Source organism: Chrysochloris asiatica, unplaced genomic scaffold (assembly GCF_000296735.1).
Source record: "Chrysochloris asiatica unplaced genomic scaffold, ChrAsi1.0 scaffold00017, whole genome shotgun sequence".
NCBI lineage: Eukaryota > Metazoa > Chordata > Mammalia > Afrosoricida > Chrysochloridae > Chrysochloris > Chrysochloris asiatica.
The window spans coordinates 25,598,868-25,606,350 of record NW_006408535.1 but is presented as its reverse complement, the minus strand read 5'-3'; the positions used below and the strand labels follow the sequence as shown (position 1 = coordinate 25,606,350).

Below are 7,483 nucleotides of genomic sequence, written 5' to 3'. Positions count from 1 at the left end.
ATTCGTAACCACTACGCTACCAGAGTTGGTAGGATTCTTCAATTTCATCATCACTGGCTTTAGTGGTTGGTATATAAATTTGAATACAGTGGTATTCATTGGTTTTCTTTGTAAGTGTGTGGAAATTTTCCTATCACAGACAGCAATATACTTCAAGATACATCTTCAAATGTTCTTTTTGTGATGTATGTGATGCCATCCCTCTTTTTTAAAAAAAAGTTTTTATTGTGAATTATGTGATAGTTTACATGGGAGAACATTAGCTTTACATTCATCCTGTCGTATATCATTTCATTGCCATGCTTACAGTCCCCTCCATGCATCATCATTCAAAGGGTATATCCCACAACCTTGCCATCAGCACACAGCCCCTCTCCCTCTCTGGGTCTATAGTCCCCAGCCGCTCCATCTCTCCATATCATCCTCTCTGCCTTTATCTCTGGTGTCACTGTTTCTCTGGATAATGTCCCGCACTCCACTCTTCTCCCTAGATGGTCCCAGGGATCTCTGGTCCTGGACTGTACCGTAAACCACTCCCCTCCTTTTGCTACAGAATGTCTACCTTTACATTTCCAATACTCACTCCCCCCTTTTGCCCATTCCAACCATGCCTCAATCCCTGAATCCCAGAACTCTGTTGTTCCAAGGTTGTACATACATCATTATTTACCTCTTTCCCACTCATCCCATGCAAACTTGCCTACGTGTTCTCCCATCCACCTTGTTCTTCCATTCCCCTCCCCATTCTTGACTATTGCCCCCCTCCCCAGCACCCAAACTATCCTGTTTCTATTCAGTACCCTGTGCTCCACCTTCCTGTCCCTCCACTCACCCCATCCCCCACATCCTGGTAACCATCAAAGAATTTTTGTTCCCCCACTTTTAGTATGTTTTTTTTTTTTTTTCTTAGTCTTTTACAATAATGGTCCTATGAAGTATTTCTCCTTTTGTTATTGACTAATTTCACTCAGCATAATGTCCTCAAGGTTCATCCATGTTATGTGGTGGATGCCATTCCTCTTTAATTTTTCATTCCTGCATAGTAAACCATTGATTGTTAGATTCAAAATAGGCAAAATCAGTCCATTTTGGCTCAACTAATGCCTAAGATACTCATGTTTATATGTTCCATTTCATGTTTGACAACTTCCAATTTTCTTAGATTCATACTTCGTACATACTATATTCTAATTATTAATGGCAGTCTACAGCTGTTTCTTCTCATTTTGTGTTGTGCCTTCTCAGCAAATGGATGTCCCGAAAGCTTACTCTATTCTCATCATCATGGTGAACTCTACTTTCAGGAGACAGTTCTTCCCCAGTCATATTTTGAGTGTCTTCCAACCTGAGGGGCTCATCTTCTGCTTTTCATCGTGTTTTAATGTCCAATATTCTGATGCTGGCAGTGTTCCACTGCTATTCATAAACATTAAAAAACAATCAGCCTCTCCTTCTTCCTAGTTTGTCTTAGTCTGGAAGCTCATCTGAAACCTGTTCACCATGGGTAACCCTGCATATATTTAAAATACTGGTGGCATAGCTTCCAGTATCATAGCAACACACAGGACACCACAGTATGTCAAATTAACAAATGAGTAGTAGAAGGGCTCTGATACATGGCATAAGTATACCATTACATAGAACTGAAAATACATATACGGCAGAATATAAAGTAGAGAATTAAAACTTGATAAAAATTATACTATGTGCCTGTAAAAATTTTACCAAAAAAGTAAAGGAGAGTCAATAGACTGGAAAATTTTTTTGCATGCAGTGACATTTCAGAAAAGGGACTAACCTGTAAAATTTATAGAACACCTCAGCAAGATGAAGACAAATAACCCAATTAAAAAATACACAGAGGACATTATTAGGTACATTGGCAAAGAAGACATTCAGGCAGCCAACAAACATATGAAAAAGTGCTCAAGATCATTAGCCATTGTTGTTGTTGTGAAGTGCCATCAAGTCGATTCCGACCCATAGCGACCTTGCATAGGATTTCCAAGGAGCAGCTGGTGAGATTGAACCACTAACCTTGCAGTTCAAACTTACCTGGTGGTCCAGTGCTTAACCTACAGTGCCACACCAGCACTCCCAAACATTAACAGCAAAGTTTCTTTTAAAAATAAAATGAAAAATAGATAATTAAAAATTCTTGTGAGGTTGTGGAAAGACTGAGACCCTTAAACACTGCTGGTGGGGCTGTAAGTTGTGCAACTACTCTGGTAAATGGTATGGTACTTCCTCAAAAATTTGGAAATAGAAATGCCTTATGATCCAACAATTCCTTGCCTTGGTATATAGCCTCAAGAAATAAGAGTCATGATACAGATGGATATATACACACCCATGTCCACTGCAGCATTACTCACAATAACCAAAAGATGGAGACAGCTTAAATGTTCATAAACAGAAGAATCGTTAAACAAACCTTGATACATACACACAATGGAATACTACGCAACACTGAAGAATAACTATGAATCTGTGAAACACCTCATAATGTGGATGAACCTGGAGGACATTATATTGAGTGAAATTAGTCAATCATAAAAGGACAAATATTGTATGTCACCACTGTTGTAAAAATTTTTCTTTTTTTTATAAAAGTAACATTCTATGATGGTTATGAGGGAAGATAAAAGTATTCACTGAGAAGAGAGTTGACATATGTTAATTTGACTGATGGGGAAGACAATATACAATAAGAGGGAGGTTGTCACAGGAAAGATGAAGGTAGTAGAAGACAAAAGGATGAGTGCAAAATTTAAAGTATATAAAAGTAAATACTGTCAACTGTTGATACAATGAAGAGATTGCAATTATTGTAATGACATGAAGTATATGAAGTGTTGAATGTGGGACTGAAGATCTGTTCTGTTAGCCTTCACTCAATTCAAACAATAAAGTTTTTTTTTAAAAAAATGAAAAGAAAACATTATGAAACAGTACTACTCTCACTCACAGGAGGTCACCCTCAGTTAGAATCACCGTGAAGGCAACTGTAACTGAAAAAAAAAAAAATCAATAAGATTCCTTTATATTTATCGAGAGAGCTCTCAAAAGGAAATCAGGAAACATCATTTACAATATGTTAAATAAAGATTAAATACTTAGGAATAAATCAAACCAGATAAACAAAAGACTTATACAAAGAAAACTACAAAACACTACTACAAGAAATCAAAAGAGACATACAAAAATTAGAGAATATATTGTATTCATGGATAGGAAAACACAACATTGTGAAAATATTAACCCTACCCAAAGCAATCTGTGGATGTACTGTAGCCCCAATCTTAATTCCAACATCATTCTTTAAAGAGATGGAAAAACTTATCATTAACTTTATGTAGAAAGGAAAAAGACCTCAAATAAGCATTACTAAAGAAGAACAGAGTTGGAGGTCTCTCACTTCCTGATCTCAAAATCTACTTTACAGCCACAATGGTCAAAAGAGCCTGGTATCAGTACAGTGAAAGATACATAGATCAATGGAACAGAATTGAGAATCTAGAAGCAAATCCATCCACATATTGTCAGCTGATCTTTGAAAATGGACCAAAACATATTAAATGGGAATGATATCATCTCTTCAAATAATGGTGCAGGCAAAATTGGAAATCCATTTCAGAAAAATAATACAAGATCCACCATATTTCATACCACATACAAAATTGAACCCAAAATGTATTAAAGACCTAAATGTAAAACTTAGAACTTGTTTTTTCATCAGTGAAAAAGACCAAAATATAAAACCTTGAACCTGGTTTTTCATCAATGAAAATACCTCATTGTAAAATGTACAACCTGTTTTTTCATAAATCAAAAAACAGGGACAAACTTAAGGGCTCTGATACATGGCATAAACACACAAGCAAGCATAACTAAAAACACACAAACAGAAAACAAAATAGGTGACTGGAACCTTCTAAAAATGAGACACTTATGTGCACCAAAAGAGAAAAAAGTAAACTCATGGACCAGGAAATTTTTTTTTTTTTTTTTTTGCAATTATATAATCAGACAGGAGAATACTCTCTAAAATGTATAAACCATTTCAAAACCTCAACAACAAGAAGCCAAATAGTTCAATTAAAATAAAGACAGAGTACATTAGCATGCACTTCACCAAAAAAGACATTCAGGCAGATAACAAACATATTAAGAAATATTTGCAATCATTATTCATTGTTTATGCTTCTCCTAGGTGCCATTGAGTCAGTTTTGACCCATAGTGACCAATGCATAACCAAACACAACAGTGTCCAATCCAGCAACACCCTCACAATTGTTGCTCTACTGGAGCCCATAGCTGCTTTCACAGGGCCAATCTATCTTGTTGGAGGTTTTCTTCTTTTTTTCCACTTTACCAAGCATAATGTACTTCTCCAGAAACTGGTCACTACTGATAATGTGTCCTAAGTATGAGAGATGAACTCTTGACATCCTGGTTTTGGAGGAGCATTTGGGCTGTATTTCTTCCAATACAACATTACTTGTTCCTCTGAAGTCCACTAGCCATTTGAGAGATACAAATTAAAACAACAGTGAGATATCATATTACCTCAGCATTAACGCTGTTTTTGTGAAGTGGCGTCGAGTTGGTTCCAATTCATAGCGACTCTGTCTATGGTGTTTGAGGAGCAGCTGGGTTTGAACTGCCAACCGTACCACACCAGGAATCCAGCATTAAAAACAGAAAACAACAAATACTTGTGTGGTTGTGGAGAGACTAGAACCCTCCTACGTTGCTGATGGGATTGTGAAATGGTACAACCTCTGCAGAAAATGGTATGGCACTTCATAAAAAAGTTGGAAATAGTAATTCCATATGACCCAGAAATCCCTCAACTTGGTATATATCTCCAAGAAATAATACTGAATATTTAATGAATGAATAGATAAATACACACCCATGTTCATTACAGCGTTATTCATAATAGAAAAACAATGGAGACAGTCTAAATGTACATCAATGAAAACAATGGATAAACAAACTTTGGTACATACACACAATAGAATACTACACAATGTTGAAGAATAACAATGAAACTGCAAAACACTTCATAACATGAATGAAATTATACTGAGTGAAATTAGTCATTCACAAAAGGACAAATAATGTATGAGCCCACTATTGTAAAAACCAAAGAAAATATTTTTGTCCTAAAATAAACACTCTTTGATGGTTAATGGAGTGGGAGGGAAGATAGTAATTCATTGGCTAGATAGTAGACAATATATAACAAGAGAGAGGTTGCCAGAGAATGATGAAGACAGGTGAAGACATGAGGAGGACTGTAAGGGTTAAGGAAGAAACAGACGGATACTGTTTGTGGTACTGTTGATTAACTTGATATGTATGGCTTTTCTATCCAAAGTTTTCTTAATTCCCACCTAATGATTAAGTTATGGTTAGGTGCCATCGAGTCAGTACTGACTCACAGCTACCCTATGCACAACAGAACTAAACACTCCCTGGTACTGGGCCAACCTCACTATTGTTGCCACGCTTGAGCCCATTGATGCTGCCACTTGGCCAATCTATCTCAATGGGGGTCTTCCTCTTTTACACTGACCATCCACTTTACCAAAGATGATATCCTTCTCTAGTGACTGGTCCCTCCTAACAATATGTCTGAAGTATGATTGACAAAGTTTGGCCATCTTGGCCTCCAAGGAACACTTTGGCTGCACGTCTTCCAAAATGGATCTATTGGTTCTTCTGGCAGTCCATGGCACTTTTAATATTCTCCTCCAACACCATAACTCAAAGGCATCAAGTCTTCTATGGTCATCCTTATTCACTGTCCAGCTTTCACATGCATATGAGGTTATTGAAAATACCATGGCTTGGGTCAGGTTCACCTTAGTCCTTAAGCTGACATCTTTGCTCTTCAACACTTTAAAAAAGGCTGGTGCAACAGATTTGCCTAATGCAATACATCATTTGATTTCTTGACTGCTGCTTCCATGAGTGTTGAAAGTGAAGAGGACTTAAAATACTTACTGATGAAGATCTAAGAGCCAGCAGTATGGATGGAATCTCAACATAAAGAAAACAAAAATCCTCACCACTAGACCAATAAACAACATTCTTATCAACGGAAAAAAGATTGAAGTTGTCAAGGACATTCTTCTTGGATCAACCTCCCCCCCAACCCAGGGTCTGGTACATTTAAGGGGGGAGCTGGCTCCCCTGACATGCAAATGAAGGGGCCCAGGGCCCTGCCCAGTCCGCAGCAGTGGTCCCAGCCCAAGCACTCTCCTCTATTGGGGAAGAGGATGGTCACATGATCACAAAAGCATCAGGGTTCAGAGGTCACGTTCCCAGCAGGCTCCAGTGAATCAAACCAGTAAAAGCAAAAGCCCAGAAAAGGAAAAGAGGAGCGGCTGGGGAAGTCTGTCTGTTGAGGGGAGAGCTGGGAAGATTAGGGGCAGCCCCAGCCCAAGAACCATCACCAGTTCATGATGCAGTTACAGATAAGAGTCATGAAGTAAACTTGGATGCTTCCCCCAGCGCGAGCTGAGGCAAAAAATACCTTGTCATTCTGCTCACACAGGAACTTGAGCCTCTGGGCTTGTTTGTGCATGAAAACCCCGTCCAGGTGGCCAGTCTCCACTGAGCGGACTTCAATGGCTTTCTCACCCCAGCCCATTATCTGGTTGGAGTAGATGTAGGCCACAGAGGTGGACATCTCTCCCCACTACATCACCACGTCCTTGATGATGTGCCCATATGTGTTGACTTACACGCCCTCATCCTCGTAGCACAGAAGCATCTCCATGCCATCAGTGTTGGGGACGAAGATGATGGCATGAGGCGTGATCTGGCTCTGGATATATACAGGAATGTAGATGTCATAGCTGTTCCCCGAGTCAACATCTACCTCATGGAAGCCAGCACATAGATGAACTTGAGCTGCTGTCCCTCCTCAACTGTCAGGTCAACTAGCAGAGGGCGGTGTGGGAGGTCAGCAAAGGACTTGACCAGTCACTGGAGAAGGATATCATGTTTGGTAAGGTGGAGGGTCAGAGAAAAAGAGGAAGACCCCCAGTGAGATGAATTGGCCAAGTGGCAGCATCGATGAACTCAAGCGTGGCAACAGTAGTGAGGTTGGCCCAGGATTGGGCAGTGTTTCGTTCTGCTGTGCATGTGGTCTCTGTGATTAAGTACCAACTCGATGGCACCTAACAACAACAACAACACTTTCAGCAAGCAAGGTTGTATCATCTGCATATGGCTGTTGTTAATGAGTCTTCCTCCAATCCTGATGCCACATTTTTCTGCTTATAACCTGTTGCAGACCGTGTAAGACTAGTCAGAGGTTCGAGGCCCTCTAGGGCTGAGTGTAACAAATGAGGCCACTGGCAGTTAACGGAAAATTGCTTTCATCTTAATATTCAGGTATATATATTAAATTAATACACTGGAGCCTTTGAAAATCCACAGATAAATGTGATATTTTCCTAAAGC

The 7,483-nt window shown here is 39.2% G+C and overlaps 1 pseudogene; it reads right to left on the bottom strand.

The window, feature by feature from the left end:
- Positions 1-6,464: 6,464 nt before the first annotated feature.
- The window catches only part of LOC102834364, a 47,527-nt pseudogene continuing 46,508 nt past the window's right edge, over positions 6,465-7,483 (bottom strand).